Here is a 24,601-nt window from a genome sequence, read left to right as displayed (position 1 = left end):
GCCATCGAATAGGGCCCGATTGTTCCTACTTGGTCAGCCGAGGAGCAAGGGGGGGGAGCAAGCGTCTCAACCAAGCAAAGCTCACCATGGGGAAGGTGGCTATGCCAACTAGCCTGATGCCCTGCTCCCGCAGTGATGGATAATCGTACTCTGGTTTCTCTTCATAACGTACAAGTCCTTCGCCTTTTACTAAAGACTTCTGTGGAGAGCAGCACTAATGAATTGTTTCTATTTTTGGCAGGCTTTACCTTTGGGGGTGAAGCCCTTTCTGTCTGTGCAAAAGAAATCTTGTTACTGTGCAGAGTGACTTCTCTGAGGAGAGTCGCCTTACTTGTTGCGACTGTGCCGATGTTGCTTGAATGGTGCTCGCTGGAGCGTGCGGTAGTGTAAAGTTATACCATTTAAAAGGGTTGAAGAGTGCTCAGTGCAGCGGGTGGGCGGAGGTGCAAAGTGACACTATGGCCATAAAACGAACACCGCTACAAGTGCGCATTGTGCCAGGAAGGGCCCTCGGACGTGAACCAGTGGACAGATATTGCTTCTCGGCCTTTTGGCTAAGATCAAGTGTAGTATCTGTTCTTATCAGTTTAATATGTGATATGTCTATGCAAGGACTACATATTAAATGGATTTTTATCAATAGGAGTTGAAAAAGGAGCTTACTCCGTTCACTCCAAGCATCGACCCGGTACTGCAGTTCCGCTGGGAACGGTGTGCTCTCCTCTGCTCTTGTGAAAAAGCAAACAGCGGTGCAGGATGGAAGTTTCTTTTAATCTGCTGAGAAAAGAGAGTGAATGCGAAGCAGACTTTAACACGGCTCTGGGAGCGAGCCGAGTGCGGGCTAACCAGGAGAATTGCTTGAAAGAAACGCGACACCGAATGAGCGGTCAGAACAAAGCCTCAATACGGTGTTCCTGTGGTGTTTTTATAAAATGCGGTGTAAAAAAAGGTGTGAATGCCCCATAGAAAACTAAAAGGTGGAGCGGAAGTGTTCGGCTGCAAGAAGGTGTGAATGTCCGACTATATTTGGTGAAAAGCAGGTGAAGCAAGGTCTGAATGCCCAACCTTACATCATCAAAAGCGAGATCAGAGGTTTTTGGCTGCAAGAAGGCCATAGTTTGCCAAAAGCGGGTAAGGTGCGAATGATCGGCTAAATATCAACAAAAGTGGGGGCGGAGGTCTTCGGATGCAAGTGGGTGTGAATATCCCACCATACAAGTATGGTGGAGAGGAAGCTGTGAATGGCCGACCATAGTTTGCAAAAAGCGGGTGAGAAAAGGTGCGAATGTCCAACCATACATGATCAAAACAGGGAGCGGAGGTGTTTGGCTGCGACAAGGTGTGAATAATTATTATTATTAATAATAATTAATGAAAAGCGGGCAACAAGTAGGTTCGAATGCCCAACCATACATCATCAAAAGCAGGAGTGGATGTGTTCGGCTACAAGAAGGTTTGAATGTCCGAGCATAGTTTGTAAAAAGCGGGTAAGAAAAGGTTCGAATGCCCGAACATACACCATCAAAAGAGGGAGCGGAGGTGTTCCGCTGTAAGACGGTGTGAATGTCCGACCATAGTTGGTAAAAAGTGGGTATGAAAAGGTTCGAATGCCCAAATTCGGCTGCAAAAAACTGTGTTCGGCTGCAAAAAGGTGTGAATGTTCGACTAAATTTTGTAAAAAGCGGGTAAGACAAGGTGCGAATGCCTGACAATGTATGATCAAAAGCGGGAGCGGAGGTGTTCAGCTGCAAGAAGGTCTAAATGTCCATTTTTAATTGCTAGAAAACATGAAAGAAAATTTTCGAAAATCAATCCGCACATGATCATAAGTGGGAGAGGAGGTGTTCAGCTGCAAGAAGGTGTGAATGTCCTACCATAATTGCTGAAAAATGTGTTAGAAACGGTAAGAATGCCGGACCATACATCATCAAAAGCTAGAGAGGTGGTGTTCGGCTGCAAGTAGGTGTGAATGTCTGACTAAAGTTCAAATATATTAACAAAAGCGGGAGGAGAGGTCTTCGGATGAGTGGTTGAGAATTTCCAACCATAATCTATAAAATGCGGTGAAAAAAAAGGTGTGATAGATACCTAAAAGGTGGAGCGGAAGTGTTCGGCTGCAAGAAGGTGTGAATGTTATATATATAGTTGGTGAAAAGCAGGAAAAGCAAGGTCTGAATGCCCAATCTTACATCATCAAAAGCGAGATCAGAGGTGTTTGGCGGCAAGAAAACGGGTAAGGTGTGAATGACCGACTAAATATCAACAAAAGTGGGGGCGGAGGTCTTCGGATGCAAGTGGGTGTGAATATCCCACCATACAAGTATGGTGGAGAGGAAGCTGTGAATGGCCGACCATAGTTTGCAAAAAGCGGGTGAGAAAAGGTGCGAATGTCCAACCATACATGATCAAAACAGGGAGCGGAGGTGTTTGGCTGCGACAAGGTGTGAATGTCCACCCATAATTAATGAAAAGCGGGCAACAAGTAGGTTCGAATGCCCAACCATACATCAACAAAATCAGGAGTGGATGTGTTTGGCTACAAGAAGGTTTGAATGTCCGAGCATAGTTTGTAAAAAGCGGGTAAGAAAAGGTGCGAATGCCCGACAAAGTATGATCAAAAGAGGGTGGAGGTTTCCGGCTACAAGAAGGTTTGAATGTACGACCATAGTTTGTAAAAAGCGGGTAAGAAAAGGTGCGAATGCCCGAACATACACCATCAAAAGAGGGAGCGGAGGTGTTCCACTGAAAGACGGTGTGAATGTCCGACCATAGTTGGTAAAAAGCGGGTAAGAAAAGGTTCGAATGCCCGAATATATACCATCAAAAGCGGAAGCGGAGGTGTTCGGTTGTAAGAAGTTGTGAACGTCCGAATTTAGTCGAACACCTTTTTGCAGCCGAACACAGTTTTTTGCAGCCGAATTTGGGCATTCGAACCTTTTCATACCCACTTTTTACCAACTATGGTCGGACATTCACACCGTCTTACAGCGGAACACCTCCGCTCCCTCTTTTGATGGTGTATGTTCGGGCATTCGAACCTTTTCTTACCCGCTTTTTACAAACTATGCTCGGACATTCAAACCTTCTTGTAGCCGAACACATCCACTCCTGATTTTGTTGATGTATGGTTGGGCATTCGAACCTACTTGTTGCCCGCTTTTCATTAATTATGGGTGGACATTCACACCTTGTCGCAGCCAAACACCTCCGCTCCCTGTTTTGATCATGTATGGTTGGACATTCGCACCTTTTCTCACCCGCTTTTTACAAACTATGGTCGGCCATTCACAGCTTCCTCTCCACCATACTTGTATGGTGGGATATTCACACCCACTTGCATCCGAAGACCTCCGCCCCCACTTTTGTTGATATTTAGTCGGTCATTCACACCTTACCCGTTTTCTTGCCGCCAAACACCTCTGATCTCGCTTTTGATGATGTAAGATTGGGCATTCAGACCTTGCTTTTCCTGCTTTTCACCAACTATATATATAACATTCACACCTTCTTGCAGCCGAACACTTCCGCTCCACCTTTTAGGTATCTATCACACCTTTTTTTTCACCGCATTTTATAGATTATGGTTGGAAATTCTCAACCACTCATCCGAAGACCTCTCCTCCCGCTTTTGTTAATATATTTGAACTTTAGTCAGACATTCACACCTACTTGCAGCCGAACACCACCTCTCTAGCTTTTGATGATGTATGGTCCGGCATTCTTACCGTTTCTAACACATTTTTCAGCAATTATGGTAGGACATTCACACCTTCTTGCAGCTGAACACCTCCTCTCCCACTTATGATCATGTGCGGATTGATTTTCGAAAATTTTCTTTCATGTTTTCTAGCAATTAAAAATGGACATTTAGACCTTCTTGCAGCTGAACACCTCCGCTCCCGCTTTTGATCATACATTGTCAGGCATTCGCACCTTGTCTTACCCGCTTTTTACAAAATTTAGTCGAACATTCACACCTTTTTGCAGCCGAACACAGTTTTTTGCAGCCGAATTTGGGCATTCGAACCTTTTCATACCCACTTTTTACCAACTATGGTCGGACATTCACACCGTCTTACAGCGGAACACCTCCGCTCCCTCTTTTGATGGTGTATGTTCGGGCATTCGAACCTTTTCTTACCCGCTTTTTACAAACTATGCTCGGACATTCAAACCTTCTTGTAGCCGAACACATCCACTCCTGCTTTTGATGATGTATGGTTGGGCATTCGAACCTACTTGTTGCCCGCTTTTCATTAATTATGGGTGGACATTCACACCTTGTCGCAGCCAAACACCTCCGCTCCCTGTTTTGATCATGTATGGTTGGACATTTGCACCTTTTCTCACCCGCATTTTGCAAACTATGGTCGGCCATTCACAGCTTCCTCTCCACCATACTTGTATGGTGGGATATTCACACCCACTTGCATCCGAAGACCTCCGCCCCCACTTTTGTTGATATTTAGCCGATCATTCGCACCTTAACCGCTTTTGGCAAACTATGGCCTTCTTGCAGCCAAAAACCTCTGATCTCGCTTTTGATGATGTAAGGTTGGGCATTCAGACCTTGCTTCACCTGCTTTTCATCAAATATAGTCGGACATTCACACCTTCTTGCAGCCGAACACTTCCGCTCCACCTTTTAGTTTTCTATGGGGCATTCACACCTTTTTTTACACCGCATTTTATAAAAACACCAAAGGAACACCGTATTGAGGCTTTGTTCTGACCGCTCATTCGGTGTCGCGTTTCTTTCAAGCAATTCTCCTGGTTAGCCCGCACTCGGCTCGCTCCCAGAGCCGTGTTAAAGTCTGCTTCGCATTCACTCTCTTTTCTCAGCAGATTAAAAGAAACTTCCATCCTGCACCGCTGTTTGCTTTTTCACAAGAGCAGAGGAGAGCGCACCGTTCCCAGCAGCACTGCAGTACCGGGTCGATGCTTGGAGTGAACGGAGCAAGCTCCTTTTTCAACTCCTATTGATAAAAATCCATTTAATATGTAGTCCTTGCATAGACATATCACATATTAAACTGATAAGTACAGATACTACACTTGATCTTAGCCAAAAGGCCGAGAAGCGATATCTGTCCACTGGTTCACGTCCGAGGGCCCTTCCTGGCACAATGCGCACTTGTAGCGGTGTTCGTTTTATGGCCATAGTGTCACTTTGCACCTCCGCCCACCCGCTGCACTGAGCACTCTTCAACCCTTTTAAATGGTATAACTTTACACTACCGCACGCTCCAGCAAGCACCATTCAAGCAACAACTTTGCACTCCAGCTTCGAACATCGGCACAGTCGCAACAAGTAAGGCGACTCTACTCAGAGAAGTCACTCTGCACAGTAACAAGATTTCTTTTGCACAGACAGAAAGGGCTTCACCCGCAAAGGTAAAGCCTGCAGAAAATAGAAACAATTCATTAGTGCTGCTCTCCACGGAAGTCTTTAGTAAAAGGCGAAAGACTTGTACATTATGAAGAGAAACCAGTGTACGATTATCCATCACTGCGGGAGCAGGGCATCAGGCTAGTTGGCATAGCCACCTTCCCCATGGTGAGCTTTGCTTGGTTGAGACGCTTGCTCCCCCCCCTTGCTCCTCGGCTGACCAAGTAGGAACAATCGGGCCCTATTCGATGGCTGCCTTGTCTTTTACTCTGTGCAAAAGACAAGGCAGCCACAAACAACACGGGAACACCGTATTGAGGCTTTGTTCTGACTGCTCATTCGGTGTCGCGTTTCTTTCAAGCAATTCTCCCGGTTAGCCCGCACTCGGCTCGCTCCCAGAGCCGTGTTAAAGTCTGCTTCGCATTCACTCTCTTTTCTCAGCAGATTAAAAGAAAGTTTCATCTTAGGCTCCCTGAAACTTCCATCCTGCACCGCTGTTTGCTTTTTCACAAGAGCAGAGGAGAGCACACCGTTCCCAGCGGCACTGCAGTACCGGGTCGATGCTTGGAGTGAACGGAGCAAGCTCCTTTTTCAACTCCTATTGATAAAAATCCATTTAATATGTAGTCCTCGCATAGAGGACATATCAGACATTAAACTGATAAGAACAGATACTACACTTGATCTTAGCCAAAAGGCCGAGAAGCGATAACAGTCCACTGGTTCACGTCCGAGGGCCCTTCCTGGCACAATGCGCACTTGTAGCGGTGTTCTTTTTATGGCCATAGTGTCACTTTGCACCTCCGCCCACCCGCTGCACTGAGCACTCTTCAGCCCTTTTAAATGGTATAACTTTACACTACCACACGCTCCAGCGAGCACCATTCAAGCAACAACTTTGCACTCCAGCTTCGAACATCGGCACAGTCGCAACAAGTAAGGCGACTCTACTCAGAGAAGTCACTCTGCACAGTAACAAGATTTCTTTTGCACAGACAGAAAGGGCTTCATCCGCAAAGGTAAAGCCTGCCAAAAATAGAAACAACTCATTAGTGCTGCTCAACGTTGTACTTTGCAGTAAAAGAAAGAGCAAATCTAAAGTTTCAGGAATCCGAGAATAAGCTTACTTTCATGAGTTCTTCACGATTTCGGATTTTGCTATAAAATGAATTCCTTCACTCAAACTAAATTAAAACTGCTAAACCGCTAATCTGTTACATACAAGGCAGATGTCAAATTCACCGAAATAGGATCTAAGGGTATTTGGCCAATCGAGCTGTAGCAGCTTCGGTAAAAGAGTATAAGTTGAAGAGTTTGTGAATAAAGGTGTGCGCACACATAGTGAGTTGTAGGAAAATAGGCAGGGAGCAATGCCGGCTGGGGTATATGTTCTTGTATGTTGTCTGACTGTTTGATTGGAATGTGTTGTGTAAGTGTCCTGTTGAATGTTACATGTTTGGGCTTTGACACGCTTCACTGTGGTTGTTAACTGTGTGGTGTGTCCTGAAATGTTATATGTTTGGGCTGTGTGACATGCTTAATGCTTTTCAGTAGCAACCCACTTATTCATATATAGCAACTGACAACATAAGAAGTCCGGACATACTTTGATAGTAGTTGTAGAAGTATCCTTATTGATAATAGATAAACTAATTCATAGTGATAGAACAGTAGATGAACAGGTGCCTGCACATGTCTCATGAAAATAAAATGGGTGTATGATTGCTGACGGCAGAGCAATACTGCCAAACTTATGAGTTCTTGTGGCAAACTTGATTCAGTGTCTTGACGTGTATACGCTGTTTCGCTGACTTGTCACAAGAAACAAAGTGTGTTTGATAAGATCCGACCATTTTATTACGGGAGGATCAGTATGTATGGATTCTGATGTGACTGATAAACCCATTCGTATCTTAAGCATAATCTAATACGTGAGACAACGCCCTGGCACACAATCAAAAAAAAAAAAGAGAGAGAGCGGTTTTGTGTCCCCACAGTCCATAATGTAGAAAAGAGAGAAAAAAAGCCTTTCTGATTTGGTGTGTGTGCTCACAGTGCAGAGTGTAGAGAAAAGAGAGAAAAGAAAGCCGTTTTGGTGTCACGGGTGTTGTGACTTACACACACACATTTCTGAATTGAGAAAGGAAATTATTTTAGAGAAAGCACTAGAGTTTAGATCCCACATTTGTTGATAGGCATTCATTTAATTTTTCTTTTAATCAGTTTTAAAGTGAATACTAACTGAGAAATGAAAAAGGTGAAGAGTTTAGAAGCTTGGTTCAAGAGCAAAACTTGGTTTATGATCAGCTGAGTCTCTAAACAGAACAGCAAAGGGCTTCATCGAACATTTAAAAAAGATTCAGATTGTTAGAATATCCAGAATTTATAGGAATGGTGGTGATTACTCTTATTTTCTAGAATGGAAATAACTGCACCATGTCTGTTTTATGAATTTAAGGGGCTAAAAAGTTTTGTTCTCGTTTTTCTATGATTAACCGAATGTATGTGAGAGTCCAAACAGACAGAAGGGTTACGGCCGAGCGCTGGACCTTCCAAAAAAGATGAGACAGGCTGGACCTGTGCCATACTAGTTAAGACCTGCCTGTGGATAACAGGTTCTTTAAACTCTCACACCCACAAACTCACACACGTTTGCACACATACACCCATACACACACACATTCTTGAACTTGCTGCAAGATTAAACATTTGCATTAACTGACTCCAGCAACTCTGAGTCTCATTGAGAGACTTTTCTCAACAATTGGGTCCTCAAACCAGATCTCAACGTTTTTTCCGCTTTCCAGGGTCGGAGCTGAAACCGTGCACGGGGGAGTCCAGTACTCCTAATGAAAGACCCCCTGCTGAATTGCGGTAATTAGGGGCCAGTGTCCACTGAAAGGGGGAAAAAGGGACGAGATCGTACTTTTGAATCAATGGCCAGAAGCCATTGGCAGTGCAGGCATCAACAATAATGGTGTTATTTCACCCATTAACACTTAAGGTACCTCATGCAGTGGCTGTGATATGGTTACTTAACAAAATATCTTTACCAGACATCTCTCCTACATAACAGTTCTTCTTTCACAGCCACACCTTGTTGTCGAGAGATGTGCTACACTTAATCCATCCACACCGCTACCTACCCCACAGATGGAAAGCCTCATGATTGCATGTCAGAAATAACCATCAGTGTTTTACCCAGGCCAGACTTAACTGATATACGTTATGAAAATGCAGAAATAACTATATTTATTCAACAGGTCAAGCAAAAAACCCTGATGGCACAAATGCTACAGGATTTGCAGTAGTAACACTCCACCTGTCATCTGGTTGGAGTGGTGTGTTTTCTGTGGCTGGAAGGGCTGCTTTTACTTTCTGTGAAACTTGAGATAGAACAGTGGAAAGGTTTCGACAGTAAGACAACATAGCATCATCACAAACAGTTGTGGAAGGGAGGGGTCTGGTTACAGGTCCCAATCCCAGGTTAGGAGGTCTGCCAAATAAAATTTCAAATGCGCTGAGATTCACTTGAGCTCTGATAACTTGACTGATCAGTAAAACACTGCTTTTGTTGTCACCGCAAGGCTTCCCCCGTTGGTTGTTTCACTGAGACACTACTGAGTAACTACAACGCGCAGAAATCTCGCAACTCGTCAGCAAAATGGGGTCCAGAAATCTCTGGATCTGGTAAGCATTGTTATGCTTCCATGATGTCAGTCTCAGTCCAGGGTTGATAAACCAGTAATGGTCCAGTGGGAACTGCAACTTTAACCATAGGCATGGTTTGAATCTGGTTTTGTTTTTTCTCACGTTTAGATCTCTGAAGTCCAGATTGTGGGTAAAGGATTTTTGTCACTTGCGTTAAGAGTTCTTGGGCAGGTACGCTGGAGAACCAAACGTCTTCCTTTTCCTCATCATCAGACCTCAATTTCTTCCCGAGGGAGGATGGAAGAAGTCCCTTCTTCCCGAGAGCCAGAGGCTTGTGGCAGGGCTGGCTGTTGTTGTTGCAGGCGTCGTGGAGGGCAGGAGTCCAGGTCTGGATCCGGCACAGCTAATACTAAATTATTATCATCATTCCGTCATGGCATTTGTTTAACATTTTCCTTTCTTTCTCTTAATACACTTTATTTTTTCCAAAATTCTATACCTTTCTTACTTCTTATTTAAACTTAATTTTCTTTTTTTTGCTTCATCTCTTTCTCATATTTGCAAAACTTTTCTTCTAATTTTCTTATTTCTAACATACTAAAAGAACCTTCAGGTGGAAAACCTCTGGACCATATGTCTTTTTCATTTCATCATGCTCAGGTCCCCCGGTAGGGTCAAAAGTCTGAGACCTACTGTTTCCCATTCTCAGACTTGGAATGGGGAAATATATTCCTTCACTCAAAGGACGTCTCCAATGAGGACCTTAATCTGTACTCACACTTCTTCGGAGTACTTCACACTTCTTCGGACTGCTTCAAAAGTTTCACTTACCCGTGAAATCTCTGTCTCACTAATGACACAACCGGGAAACCCTCTTTTATTCAAATAAAAACTAAAAAGCAGTCCTATCGTCTCAGACTATCATATTTCAAAAATGATCCTAGCGCTGGTATTCAGGAAAAGGACCTGCCAGTCCTCTCTCTCAGAAAAGGCCTTGGAGGTATGAGGCTGGAACAGCTACTTCAGTCCAGGCTGGCCATGCACTGCGATCCGGTCCAGAGACACCAGTCGAGGGATCCTGTTCGTGACGCCAAAATTGTGGTGGAAATTTAGTAACGCACAGAGTCAGTTATTTTCTTCTGAGGAGATAAGAGGCTTTAATAATAATATCTTGAAAGAGAGAACAACACAGTACAGAATACAGAGTTGCTCTGACCACTGAAGTAAAAACACACAGTTATATTGCCCACTCATCACGTCATCTGTCTTTGGTTGATAGTTGATTGTTCTTCTAACTTTCCTCCCCAACCATCAGTTTAGGTTACCCAAAAGGAGTGTATTGCTCCATCACAAGTATGCTTCTTTCACATACAGGGTAATATGAAGAATTTTATGCCTGAAACCTATTTAGACATGCAAAAATATGAAGGACAAAGCAGTTTTAACTTGGTTTGAGTGAAGGAATTCATTTTATAACAAAATCTGAAATTGTGTAGAACTCGTGAAAATAAGCTTATTCTCGGATTCCTAAAGGTTTAGTGTTGTTCTTTCCTATCCTGCAAAGTACAACGTTCTTTTTTGTTTAAAGCTATTTAGACATGGATAAATATGAAGGACAAAGCAGTTTTAACTTGGTTTGAGTGAAGGAATTAATTTTATATCAAAATCCGGAATTGTGTAGAACTCGTGAAAAGAAGCTTATTCTTGAATTCCTGAAAAAATTTAGTGTTGTTGTTTCCTATCCTGAAAAGTACTACGTTTGTTTTTGTTTAAAGCTATTTAGACATGGATAAATATGAAGTACAAAGCAGTTTTAACTTGGTTTGAGTGAAGGAATTCATTTTATATCAAAATCCGATATTGTGTAGAACTCGTCAAACGACGCTTATTCTCGGATTCCTGAAAAGGTTTAGTGTTGTTCTTTCCTATCCTGCAAAGTACAACGTTCTTTTTTGTTTAAAGCTATTTAGACATGGATAAATATGAAGGACAAAGCAGTTTTAACTTGGTTTGAGTGAAGGAATTCATTTTATATCAAAATCCGAAATTGTGTAGAACTCGTGAAAATAAGCTTATTCTCGGATTCCTAAAGGTTTAGTGTTGTTGGCAGCAGAATTGTAGTCTGAATACCTTTATGCCAAACAGATTTGCTTTGCCAAGGGAAGTTTTTTAAATGTTTATTGTTTATGTTTACAGAGACTGGCTGCAATAGGCATCCCCGCTACCTGGGACCCAACACAGGGCAGGAGGGCCTGATGTCCATCAGGCTCGGGGCCTGCAGTCACCATATTCCGGGAGCTACTGTACCCCCAGAAGGAACCAATCCCGCCCCACACCACTCAACCCAACCCCACCCCGGAGGACCTCTACAAAAACAAACAAACAACAACAAAAATCAAACAAACAAACAAACAAATCACCCGGTCACACCAGTCGCAGCAGCCCGGGCCTGAGACCCACCATCACCCAGGCCCCCCCAGGCCCCTCCCAACAGGGGAAAAGCACACCCCCACACAGACCCCCTCCCCCTCACCGCACGCCCCAACACCCTAAAAAAAACAACCACCTGCGGACACCTTGGAGTTCCCAGAGCAACAAGCCCGGCACCAGGACCTGCACCAACCCACGCATACTGTGGCATGTCCAGGGCAACCCAGACCCCCCAGGCACAAGTCACCCAGTATGCACAGTGTGGGGCATGCAGGAATGCTACACTTTAGCCATGTTGATAGGTCCGCACAGACTTCAAGCCAGAACTTCTGGACAGGCGCACAAAACCACAAAGCGTGTGCATAATCATCAGATGTGTTATCTGTGCAATGTGAGCAGATGTTTGAGTGTGTTAGACCCATCCTGAACATCCTTTAAGCTGTATAGTGTGTTCTATGAAGAATTTTGTATTGTATGAGCTGTAAATTAGGATTTTGAGTCATTCTGAAGGTGTTCAAACATATTTGTGGCCAGAAGCTATGACTAGAACTGATGGATAAATCTGCCTCCCATTTTGAGGACGGTAGAGACATTGTGTCATCTATCTTAGACAATAATTTATATATTTTTGATAGTAGTTTTGGGGTGCAGATGCTTAGAAATTCTGCTACCCTAATCGGGAGTTGTAAGTCTGGTTGGTGGAGGATATATTTCTTTGTTATTATAGACTTAAGTTGTTGATATTCTAGGAATTTATTGCTTCCTATCTCATGTTGTGATATGAGCTCATCAAATGAAATAAAATGTCCATTTTGGATTATATGTTCCAGATGTTTGATTCCTTTGATCTTCCACAGAGTAAAGTTTAGCATTTTTTTGTTTTGCAGGATGTCAGGATTGTTCCAGATGGGTGTAAGCTTACACGGGACAAGTGAAGACTTTGTTATTTTAAGAAATTCCCACCAGGCTGTCAGAGAGGTGCTGATGTTAATGCTTTTGAAACATTTGTGATTTTTTACGTTTTGACTAATAAGTGGCAGGTCAGAGATTTCCAGATTATCACACAATGCTTGTTCTATATTTATCCATGTTCATCTATTGGGCTAGGTTTAAACCATTTTGATATATACCGTAACCTATTGGCTAAGGAATAGTGCTGAAAATTAGGTAAATCTAATCCACCACTGTCCTTGGTCTTCTGTAGGGTTTTTAAACTAATACGTGGTGGTTTGTTTTTCCACAGAAATTTGGAGATGCATGAATCTAGTGACTTAAACCAAGTAGCAGGTTGGTTTTATGGGGATCATTGAGAACAAATAGTTAACTTTTGGTAGTATCATCATTTTAATGGTTGTAACTCTCCCCATAAGTGATATAGGTAAGGACTTCCAACGAGAGAGATTGTCCTCTACTGTCTTTAATAATTGCACATAAATTAGCTTTGTTAGCTCTGAGAGCCTGGAGGAAATGTTTATGCCTAAATATCTAATATTTCCTGACTGTAAAGTGATCGCAGGTATATTCTGGACCCTACAGTCAGAAAGTGCTGAGAATTTATTTATGAGTGTGATCGTGTGAGTGAGAGACGTCTGTGAGTTCTGAAGGAAAAGTAATACATCATCAGCATAAAGACTTATTTTATGCTCAATATTTTGGGGTTGGTTGTCTTTAATATTTCTATCTTGTCTGATAGCAGCTGCTTAAGGTTTGATGAAAATAGCAAAAAGTGAGGGAGAAAGTGAGCAACCCTGTCTTGTACTTCTCTGCAGACTGAAGCTTGGAGAAGTTTGATCATTTGTCCTGACACTTGCATTTGGGGAGTCAGTTATTTTCTTGTGAGGAGATAAGAGGCTTTAATAATAATATCTTGCAAGAGAGAACAACACAGTACAGAATACAGAGTTGCTCTGACCACTGAAGCAAAAACACACAGTTATATTGCCCGCTCATCACGTCATCTGTTTTTGGGTATAATTGATTGTTCTTCTAACTTTCCTCCCCAACCATCAGTTGAGGTTACCCAGACACACTCGTAAATACCAGCCTAACCCTGTCCCCCCTAAAGTGCAGCTATCTCATTATAACAAGCCCACCATTGTAAAGAGGAATTTAAGAAAACAGGGCAGGGTGGTACCTTGCAGCTCGGTCATTTGCAGGTTATACACAGTAACACTCAATACAATGCATATAAGAATTATTTTCCATTACATTCCTCCCTTTTGATTATAATAATACCATTATATTAATCAACCCAAAAGAAACAAGGAAAATAATAACTTTATCTGTAAAACATCAGCCTGCATTTGCACACAACGTGAGTTTAAAATGCAGGCATCATAGTAATAAAGGGTCCAATGATAAACAATCAAAACATGAACAATTAAACATGATTATCTTCATCCCTCTCTAAGTCAGCGTCACTAGAGGAAAAATTTTGAAAGCAAGAAAGTTATTTGAGTCATTTGGTCTTTTTCACACTGTTGTTTAGATGGACTACAATAAAGGATGTCATCCACATACTGCAAAAGAGCAGAGCCTGTGGTTGATTGAAGTTAATCCAGACTAGCTTTGAGGGCAGCATTGTAAATAGTGGGACTTTCACAGTACCCCTGGCATAACTGGGTAAAAGTCCAAGATCTCCCTTCAAACTAAAAAGCAAACCAAAATGGGCTATCAGGGTGCACTGGCGACAAGTCAACCACTGAGAAAAACTGTGCATCTGATGTAATTTGAGACAAAATAGTGTGTGGGTTGGGCACAGTAGGAGCATGTGGCTGAACTGCAGCATTCACCGCTTGGAGGTCCTGTACAAAACGCCATTCATCTGGCTGGCCAGCATCTTTAATCTTTTTAACAGGAAACAATGGAGTAAGCACAGGTGAATTTTCAAAAGGAACAATAACGCCTGTTTTCTGAAAAGATTGAAAAACAGGTTTAATCCCTTTAATTGCTTCAGGCTTAAAAAGGTATTGTTTTTTACATGGACAAAAGTCTGATTTAGGGGTGACAATTACTGGTTCACAGCCTTTTATCAACCCCACATCATATTTGCTCTTAGCCCAAATATCATTGGGCACTTCAGCCAACATGGGTATCGAAGACAAATCTGTTTCAGATAAAAAACATGCTTCAAAATGTGATTCTGTGGTAGGAATTAAGTCCACAGTTCTTTGACAATGCATTGTACTCAAAAATGTTTTTTTGTATGCTGACAATCGTTCAGAAAACATCAAATTTGGATCAGCAGGTGAAACAGTCCACTCCATTTCTTTCTGACATGTAGCAACAAACTCTCCCACACCTTGTCACTGCCAGTGTGTACGTTTGGCCAAGGAAATGTGAGGGCGAGTACCACAAACATTAAAAAAATCGAAGTGCTCTGGAGTCAATAAAGTAGGCGCACATATTTTTTCACTTCTTCTCATAGTCATTGTCAGGCCCCAAAGAAATGTGTGATGTGCAGTGCAAATCAGTAGGTTGCATGAAATCAGAAAGGGGTGAAACTAACGCTTTTGCTTCTTCCACTAGTTGTTGTGAAAAAGGAGAGCTGGGAAGTTTCCACTCATAAGCATATGTAAGTGCCGATGAATCAAACTGCACTGCTGTGAAAACTTTGTCAGGCTGTAACATAACCTTAACACCCTCTGGTGTAGAAGTTGAAATAATGCCTAATTTACACATGAGATCACAGCCCATCAGGTTAATGGGACACAACTCTGATAACAAAAATGAGTGTTTGAAGGAGAGCTCATCGGGAGTGACAACACGCAATGGGCATTGTCATTTTCTCCTTCACAACCTGGCCTGATGCAGACATACAGTAAACGTGGTTTCCACTTAACTTTGGATGGCAATCAAACTCCCCTGACGTCACTACTGATGAACATAAGTTCCTATATTCTGAGAGAAATATCTTTGCTCTAGGACGGAAATAGCATGCAAAACTTTACTACGTGAATCACAGTCGGCAAGCGTTGCTTCACTACACAGAGCAGGAAAAATGTGTGAGTGTGTTTGTGCTATCACCCATTAGTGGAGGCTCCGCTGCCGCGTGACGTCCAGAACCTGCCTCCCACCCTCAGTCAGCCTTTTGCCCAATTTCATCACTTTTTAGCTGTGGACAGTCCTTCTTCCAGTGTCCAGTCTGGCCACAGTAAAAACAAATATTCGGATCATAGCTCTGGCGTGGCCCATTTCGACCTCCTCTCCCACACGTCCACGTCTTCGACTTCGGCCTCGTCCTCTGTTTACACCAACTGCGTAATACATGGTCATGGCTGCCAAATGCAGCTCCTTTTCACACTTGTCCCTTTTGGTTGTCTTACGCGTCTCAACTTGGTTCTGAGCATGGCGAGCATATCGGCGAACGTCAGCCAAACGAGGACCCTCACACCATCCCACGTAAATGTTCTTTACTTCAGTGGCGACATCTATATAATATTGTCTGGGTCCCGTTAAAACATGTATTTTTCCCATCTCATTCCTTGTTTGCTTTAAAACAAGTATTCCCCATTTTCTATCCCTTCAGTAGCCAACCAGTTTGTATGGAGTACACTGGAGCAACTTGACTGATCAGTAAAACACTGCTTTTGTTGTCACTGCAAGGCTTCCCCCGTCGGTTGTTTCACTGAGACACTACTGAGTAACTACAACTCAACACAGTTTATACACATAACATTCATATACATACTAACAAACAAACAAACAATAATTTATCGCAATTTTCTCATCTCTGTTTGAACGTACACCCAGGTAAATATTCCTGTAGTCTTCTCATACCGACTATGGACCCATTCATTGTTTAACTTCACTGTTTTGCAAATCCTAATTGAATATTACACATTGACATTGAACTTTACTGGATAAGCAGGTCTTCATTGCATTCAGCAGCCTATATGTGAGCATCTATGTGTAAGCTGTTCTTCTTTGCATTTATCAGCAGCAAGCAATTCTTCACTGCACATGCATATGTAAATAGTAAAACAATTCCAATGTGTTAGCGAAACCTTCTATATCACAGTGGTTTCTAAGATCTATTTTAAGTTCTTTGCCATCAGTGAGATGACATAGTTTACAAAGTGTGTCAAATTATCACTGAAGATCTTTTCAGGAATTTCAAATCTAGAAATGAGTTATTTTACGCGTGATTTTGCTACTGAGAGTGCATCTGCTTGTGCACATGGAAATATTTCAGACCATTTGGTAAAAACCTCTGTTGTCACTGAGCAGAATCGTTTCCCTTAACATTAATTTAGTTCAATGAAATCTACACAATAATGAAATAATGAAATCCAAACAAATATGTTGAAAAAGATACACTGGCTTAGGGAATTATCTTCGTTTTGGTCTTAGATTGCCCTGTGGAATGTATTTTGCACATATTTGACCTGCTAGACAAAACTTTATTCATTTATTTATTCTAAAAAAAAAAATTCAATAATTAGTAAAACCATATGCTGTAAAAACCTTGTTCATTATTGCTTCCATCCCTCCTGTTGAGACATGACATGGTGCGTGGCTCAATACTGCAGCATATTTAAACAAATTCTTTGGCAGTATGGTTTTCCTTCCGGTCATTCATACGAGTCTATTGTAGATGGCAATTGAATAACATCTAATAATGCTAAAATATTTGTAGTTTATACATTTAGCTGTGGATGTCAACATACCTGTTTTTCCAATGCTGTGTTAACACATGTACAGTTGAGAAGGCATACTGACTGTCAGTGTAAACGTTAACAACCTTTTTGTTATTTAATTTACAAGCTTCAGTTAAAGCTACCAATTCGACTGCTTGAACAGAGTAATTTTTTGGTAGTGGTTGTTTTAAGAAAACTTCAGTTTCTGTTACTACTGCAAATCCTGTAGCATTTGTGCCATCAGGGTTTTTTGCTTGACCTGTTGAATAAATATAGTTATTTCTGCATTTTCATAACGTATATCAGTTAAGTCTGGCCTGGGTAAAACACTGATGGTTATTTCTGACATGCAATCATGAGGCTTTCCATCTGTGGGGTAGGTAGCAGTGTGTATGGATTAAGTGTAGCACATCTATCGACAACAAGGTGTGGCTGTGAAAGAAGAACTGTTATGTAGGAGAGATGTCTGATAAAGATATTTTGTTAAGTAACCATATCACAGCCACTGCATGAGGTACCTTAAGTGTTAATGGGTGAAATAACACCATTATTGTTGATGCCTGCACTGCCAATGGCTTCTGGCCATTGATTCAAAAGTACGATCTCGTCCCTTTTTCCCCCTTTCAGTGGACACTGGCCCCTAATTACCGCAATTCAGCAGGGGGTCTTTCATTAGGAGTACTGGACTCCCCCGTGCACGGTTTCAGCTCCGACCCTGGAAAGCGGAAAAAACGTTGAGATCTGGTTTGAGGACCCAATTGTTGAGAAAAGTCTCTCAATGAGACTCAGAGTTGCTGGAGTCAGTTAATGCAAATGTTTAATCTTGCAGCAAGTTCAAGAATGTGTGTGTGTATGGGTGTATGTGTGCAAACGTGTGTGAGTTTGTGTGTGTGAGAGTTTAAAGAACCTGTTATCCACAGGCAGGTCTTAACTAGTATGGCACAGGTCCAGCCTGTCTCATCTTTTTTGGAAGGTCCAGCGCTCGGCCATAACCCTTCTGTCTGTTTGGACTCTCACATACATTCGGTTAATCATAGAAAAACGAGAACAAAACTTTTTAGCCCCTTAAATTCATAAAACAGACATGGTGCAGTTATTTCCATTCTAGAAAATAAGAGTAATCACCACCATTCCTATAAATTCTGGATATTCTAACAATCTGAATCTTTTTTAAATGTTCGATGAAGCCCTTTGCTGTTCTGTTTAGAGACTCAGCTGATCATAAACCAAGTTTTGCTCTTGAACCAAGCTTCTAAACTCTTCACCTTTTTCATTTCTCAGTTAGTATTCACTTTAAAACTGATTAAAAGAAAAATTAAATGAATGCCTATCAACAAATGTGGGATCTAAACTCTAGTGCTTTCTCTAAAATAATTTCCTTTCTCAATTCAGAAATGTGTGTGTGTAAGTCACAACACCCGTGACACCAAAACGGCTTTCTTTTCTCTCTTTTCTCTACACTGTGAGCACACACACCAAATCAGAAAGGCTTTTTTCTCTCTTTTCTACATTATGGACTGTGGGGACACAAAACCGCTCTCTCTCTTTTTTTTTTTGATTGTGTGCCAGGGCGTTGTCTCGCGTATTAGATTATGCTTAAGATACGAATGGGTTTATCAGTCACATCAGAATCCATACATACTGATCCTCCCGTAATAAAATGGTCGGATCTTATCAAACACACTTTGTTTCTTGTGACAAGTCAGCGAAACAGCGTATACACGTCAAGACACTGAATCAAGTTTGCCACAAGAACTCATAAGTTTGGCAGTATTGCTCTGCCGTCAGCAATCATACACCCATTTTATTTTCATGAGACATGTGCAGGCACCTGTTCATCTACTGTTCTATCACTATGAATTAGTTTATCTATTATCAATAAGGATACTTCTACAACTACTATCAAAGTATGTCCGGACTTCTTATGTTGTCAGTTGCTATATATGAATAAGTGGGTTGCTACTGAAAAGCATTAAGCATGTCACACAGCCCAAACATATAACATTTCAGGACACACCACACAGTTAACAACCACAGTGAAGCGTGTCAAAGCCCAAACATGTAACATTCAACAGGACACTTACACAACACATTCAAATCAAACAGTCAGACAACATACAAGAACATATACCCCAGCCGGCATTGCTCCCTGCCTATTTTCCTACAACTCACTATGTGTGCGCACACCTTTATTCACAAACTCTTCAACTTATACTCTTTTACCGAAGCTGCTACAGCTCGATTGGCCAAATACCCTTAGATCCTATTTCGGTGAATTTGACATCTGCCTTGTATGTAACAGATTAGCGGTTTAGCAGTTTTAATTTAGTTTGAGTGAAGGAATTCATTTTATAGCAAAATCCGAAATCGTGAAGAACTCATGAAAGTAAGCTTATTCTCGGATTCCTGAAACTTTAGATTTGCTCTTTCTTTTACTGCAAAGTACAACGTTGAGCAGCACTAATGAGTTGTTTCTATTTTTGGCAGGCTTTACCTTTGCGGATGAAGCCCTTTCTGTCTGTGCAAAAGAAATCTTGTTACTGTGCAGAGTGACTTCTCTGAGTAGAGTCGCCTTACTTGTTGCGACTGTGCCGATGTTCGAAGCTGGAGTGCAAAGTTGTTGCTTTAATGGTGCTCGCTGGAGCGTGTGGTAGTGTAAAGTTATACCATTTAAAAGGGCTGAAGAGTGCTCAGTGCAGCGGGTGGGCGGAGGTGCAAAGTGACACTATGGCCATAAAAAGAACACCGCTACAAGTGCGCATTGTGCCAGGAAGGGCCCTCGGACGTGAACCAGTGGACAGATATCGCTTCTCGGCCTTTTGGCTAAGATCAAGTGTAGTATCTGTACTTATCAGTTTAATATGTGATATGTCTATGCAAGGACTACATATTAAATGGATTTTTATCAATAGGAGTTGAAAAAGGAGCTTGCTCCGTTCACTCCAAGCATCGACCCGGTACTGCAGTGCTGCTGGGAACGGTGCGCTCTCCTCTGCTCTTGTGAAAAAGCAAACAGCGGTGCAGGATGGAAGTTTCTTTTAATCTGCTGAGAAAAGAGAGTGAATGCGAAGCAGACTTTAACACGGCTCTGGGAGCGAGCCGAGTGCGGGCTAACCAGGAGAATTGCTTGAAAGAAACGCGACACCGAATGAGCGGTCAGAACAAAGCCTCAATACGGTGTTCCTGTGGTGTTTTTATAAAATGCGGTGTAAAAAAAGGTGTGAATGCCCCATAGAAAACTAAAAGGTGGAGCGGAAGTGTTCGGCTGCAAGAAGGTGTGAATGTCCGACTATATTTGGTGAAAAGCAGGTGAAGCAAGGTCTGAATGCCCAACCTTACATCATCAAAAGCGAGATCAGAGGTTTTTGGCTGCAAGAAGGCCATAGTTGGCCAAAAGCGGGTAAGGTGCGAATGATCGGCTAAATATCAACAAAAGTGGGGGCGGAGGTCTTCGGATGCAAGTTGGTGTGAATATCCCACCATACAAGTATGGTGGAGAGGAAGCTGTGAATGGCCGACCATAGTTTGCAAAAAGCGGGTGAGAAAAGGTGCGAATGTCCAACCATACATGATCAAAACAGGGAGCGGAGGTGTTTGGCTGCGACAAGGTGTGAATGTCCACCCATAATTAATGAAAAGCGGGCAACAAGTAGGTTCGAATGCCCAACCATACATCATCAAAAGCAGGAGTGGATGTGTTCGGCTACAAGAAGGTTTGAATGTCCGAGCATAGTTTGTAAAAAGCGGGTAAGAAAAGGTTCGAATGCCCGAACATACACCATCAAAAGAGGGAGCGGAGGTGTTCCGCTGTAAGACGGTGTGAATGTCCGACCATAGTTGGTAAAAAGTGGGTATGAAAAGGTTCGAATGCCCAAATTCGGCTGCAAAAAATTGTGTTCGGCTGCAAAAAGGTGTGAATGTTCGACTAAATTTTGTAAAAAGCGGGTAAGACAAGGTGCGAATGCCTGACAATGTATGATCAAAAGCGGGAGCGGAGGTGTTCAGCTGCAAGAAGGTCTAAATGTCCATTTTTAATTGCTAGAAAACATGAAAGAAAATTTTCGAAAATCAATCCGCACATGATCATAAGTGGGAGAGGAGGTGTTCAGCTGCAAGAAGGTGTGAATGTCCTACCATAATTGCTGAAAAATGTGTTAGAAACGGTAAGAATGCCGGACCATACATCATCAAAAGCTAGAGAGGTGGTGTTCGGCTGCAAGTAGGTGTGAATGTCTGACTAAAGTTCAAATATATTAACAAAAGCGGGAGGAGAGGTCTTCGGATGAGTGGTTGAGAATTTCCAACCATAATCTATAAAATGCGGTGAAAAAAAAGGTGTGATAGATACCTAAAAGGTGGAGCGGAAGTGTTCGGCTGCAAGAAGGTGTGAATGTTATATATATAGTTGGTGAAAAGCAGGAAAAGCAAGGTCTGAATGCCCAATCTTACATCATCAAAAGCGAGATCAGAGGTGTTTGGCGGCAAGAAAACGGGTAAGGTGTGAATGACCGACTAAATATCAACAAAAGTGGGGGCGGAGGTCTTCGGATGCAAGTGGGTGTGAATATCCCACCATACAAGTATGGTGGAGAGGAAGCTGTGAATGGCCGACCATAGTTTGCAAAAAGCGGGTAAGAAAAGGTTCGAATGCCCAAATTCGGCTGCAAAAAACTGTGTTCGGCTGCAAAAAGGTGTTCGACTAAATTCGGACGTTCACAACTTCTTACAACCGAACACCTCCGCTTCCGCTTTTGATGGTATATATTCGGGCATTCGAACCTTTTCTTACCCGCTTTTTACCAACTATGGTCGGACATTCACACCGTCTTTCAGTGGAACACCTCCGCTCCCTCTTTTGATGGTGTATGTTCGGGCATTCGCACCTTTTCTTACCCGCTTTTTACAAACTATGGTCGTACATTCAAACCTTCTTGTAGCCGAAAACCTCCACTCCCTCTTTTGATCATACTTTGTCGGGCATTCGCACCTTTTCTTACCCGCTTTTTACAAACTATGCTCGGACATTCAAACCTTCTTGTAGCCAAACACATCCACTCCTGATTTTGTTGATGTATGGTTGGGCATTCGAACCTACTTGTTGCCCGCTTTTCATTAATTATGGGTGGACATTCACACCTTGTCGCAGCCAAACACCTCCGCTCCCTGTTTTGATCATGTATGGTTGGACATTCGCACCTTTTCTCACCCGCTTTTTGCAAACTATGGTCGGCCATTCACAGCTTCCTCTCCACCATACTTGTATGGTGGGATATTCACACCCACTTGCATCCGAAGACCTCCGCCCCCACTTTTGTTGATATTTATTCGGTCATTCACACCTTACCCGTTTTCTTGCCGCCAAACACCTCTGATCTCGCTTTTGATGATGTAAGATTGGGCATTCAGACCTTGCTTTTCCTGCTTTTCACCAACTATATATATAACATTCACACCTTCTTGCAGCCGAACACTTCCGCTCCACCTTTTAGGTATCTATCACACCTTTTTTTTCACCGCATTTTATAGATTATGGTTGGAAATTCTCAACCACTCATCCGAAGACCTCTCCTCCCGCTTTTGTTAATATATTTGAACTTTAGTCAGACATTCACACCTACTTGCAGCCGAACACCACCTCTCTAGCTTTTGATGATGTATGGTCCGGCATTCTTACCGTTTCTAACACATTTTTCAGCAATTATGGTAGGACATTCACACCTTCTTGCAGCTGAACACCTCCGCTCCCGCTTTTGATCATACATTGTCAGGCATTCGCACCTTGTCTTACCCGCTTTTTACAAAATTTAGTCGAACATTCACACCTTTTTGCAGCCGAACAGTTTTTTGCAGCCGAATTTGGGCATTCGAACCTTTTCATACCCACTTTTTACCAACTATGGTCGGACATTCACACCGTCTTACAGCCGAACACCTCTTCTCCCGCTTTTGATGATGAATGGTCCGGCATTCTTACCTTTTCTAACACATTTTTCAGCAATTATTGTCGGTCATTCACACCTTTCTCATCAGCTTTTTGCAAATTATGATCTGACATTCACACCTACTTGCAGCCGAACACCTCGGCTTCCGCTTTTGATGGTGTATATTTTGGCATTCGAACCTTTTCTTACCCGCTTTTTACCAACTATGGTCGGACATTCACACCTTCTTACAGCGGAACACCTCCGCTCCCTCTTTTGATGGTGTATGTTCTGGCATTCGAACCTTTTCTTACCCACTTTCTACAAACTATGCTCGGACATTCACACCTTCTTGCAGCGAAACACCTCCGCTCCCTCTTTTGATGGTGTATGTTCGGGCATTCGAACCTTTTCTTACCCGCTTTTTACAAACTATGCTCCGACATTCAAACCTTCTTGTAGCCGAACACATCCACTCCTGCTTTTGATGATGTATGGTTGGGCATTCGAACCTACTTGTTGCCCGCTTTTCATTAATTATGGGTGGACATTCACACCTTGTCGCAGCCAAACACCTCCGCTCCCTGTTTTGATCATGTATGGTTGGACATTCGCACCTTTTCTCACCCGCTTTTTGCAAACTATGGTCGGCCATTCACAGCTTCCTCTCCACCATACTTGTATGGTGGGATATTCACACCCACTTGCATCCGAAGACCTCCGCCCCCACTTTTGTTGATATTTAGCCGATCATTCGCACCTTACCCGCTTTTGGCCAACTATGGCCTTCTTGCAGCCAAAAACCTCTGATCTCGCTTTTGATGATGTAAGGTTGGGCATTCAGACCTTGCTTCACCTGCTTTTCACCAAATATAGTCGGACATTCACACCTTCTTGCAGCCGAACACTTCCGCTCCACCTTTTAGTTTTCTATGGGGCATTCACACCTTTTTTTACACCGCATTTTATAAAAACACCACGGGAACACCGTATTGAGGCTTTGTTCTGACCGCTCATTCGGTGTCGCGTATCTTTCAAGCAATTCTCCTGGTTAGCCCGCACTCGGCTCGCTCCCAGAGCCGTGTTAAAGTCTGCTTCGCATTCACTCTCTTTTCTCAGCAGATTAAAAGAAACTTCCTTCCTGCACCGCTGTTTGCTTTTTCACAAGAGCAGAGGAGACCGCACCGTTCCCAGCGGCACTGCAATACCGGGTCGATGCTTGGAGTGAACGGAGCAAGCTCCTTTTTCAACTCCTATTGATAAAAATCCATTTAATATGTAGTCCTTGCATAGACATATCACATATTAAACTGATAAGTACAGATACTACACTTGATCTTAGCCAAAAGGCCGAGAAGCGATATCTGTCCACTGGTTCACGTCCGAGGGCCCTTCCTGGCACAATGCGCACTTGTAGCGGTGTTCTTTTTATGGCCATAGTGTCACTTTGCACCTCCGCCCACCCGCTGCACTGAGCACTCTTCAGCCCTTTTAAATGGTATAACTTTACACTACCACACGCTCCAGCGAGCACCATTAAAGCAACAACTTTGCACTCCAGCTTCGAACAT

The 24,601-nt window shown here is 42.6% G+C and overlaps 7 non-coding genes across 7 annotated transcripts; 3 read left to right on the top strand and 4 right to left on the bottom strand.

The window, feature by feature from the left end:
* The first annotated feature begins 145 nt into the window (after positions 1-145).
* Positions 146-259, top strand: LOC140306336 (U5 spliceosomal RNA). Its single transcript, XR_011915653.1, has one exon. It is a non-coding gene; the product is annotated as a U5 spliceosomal RNA (small nuclear RNA).
* A 275-nt stretch (positions 260-534) lies between these two features.
* Positions 535-722, top strand: LOC140306185 (U2 spliceosomal RNA). Its single transcript, XR_011915537.1, has one exon. It is a non-coding gene; the product is annotated as a U2 spliceosomal RNA (small nuclear RNA).
* A 4,175-nt stretch (positions 723-4,897) lies between these two features.
* On the bottom strand, positions 4,898-5,085 carry LOC140306164 (U2 spliceosomal RNA). The gene has a single exon (XR_011915518.1). It is a non-coding gene; the product is annotated as a U2 spliceosomal RNA (small nuclear RNA).
* A 299-nt stretch (positions 5,086-5,384) lies between these two features.
* Positions 5,385-5,497, bottom strand: LOC140306300 (U5 spliceosomal RNA). Its single transcript, XR_011915621.1, has one exon. It is a non-coding gene; the product is annotated as a U5 spliceosomal RNA (small nuclear RNA).
* Positions 5,498-5,908: 411 nt separating this feature from the next.
* On the bottom strand, positions 5,909-6,099 carry LOC140306038 (U2 spliceosomal RNA). The gene has a single exon (XR_011915403.1). It is a non-coding gene; the product is annotated as a U2 spliceosomal RNA (small nuclear RNA).
* Positions 6,100-19,912: 13,813 nt separating this feature from the next.
* Positions 19,913-20,100, top strand: LOC140306163 (U2 spliceosomal RNA). Its single transcript, XR_011915517.1, has one exon. It is a non-coding gene; the product is annotated as a U2 spliceosomal RNA (small nuclear RNA).
* Positions 20,101-24,204: 4,104 nt separating this feature from the next.
* Positions 24,205-24,392, bottom strand: LOC140306130 (U2 spliceosomal RNA). Its single transcript, XR_011915488.1, has one exon. It is a non-coding gene; the product is annotated as a U2 spliceosomal RNA (small nuclear RNA).
* Between the last annotated feature and the right edge of the window lie 209 nt (positions 24,393-24,601).

The sequence above is a fragment of the Leuresthes tenuis genome, unplaced genomic scaffold, assembly GCF_036924035.1.
Source record: "Leuresthes tenuis unplaced genomic scaffold, fLeuTen1.0.hap1 SCAF_4, whole genome shotgun sequence".
Classification (NCBI taxonomy): Eukaryota; Metazoa; Chordata; class Actinopteri; order Atheriniformes; family Atherinopsidae; genus Leuresthes; species Leuresthes tenuis.
Note: the sequence above shows the minus strand (reverse complement) of the source record. Positions and strands in the feature narration are given on the sequence as shown.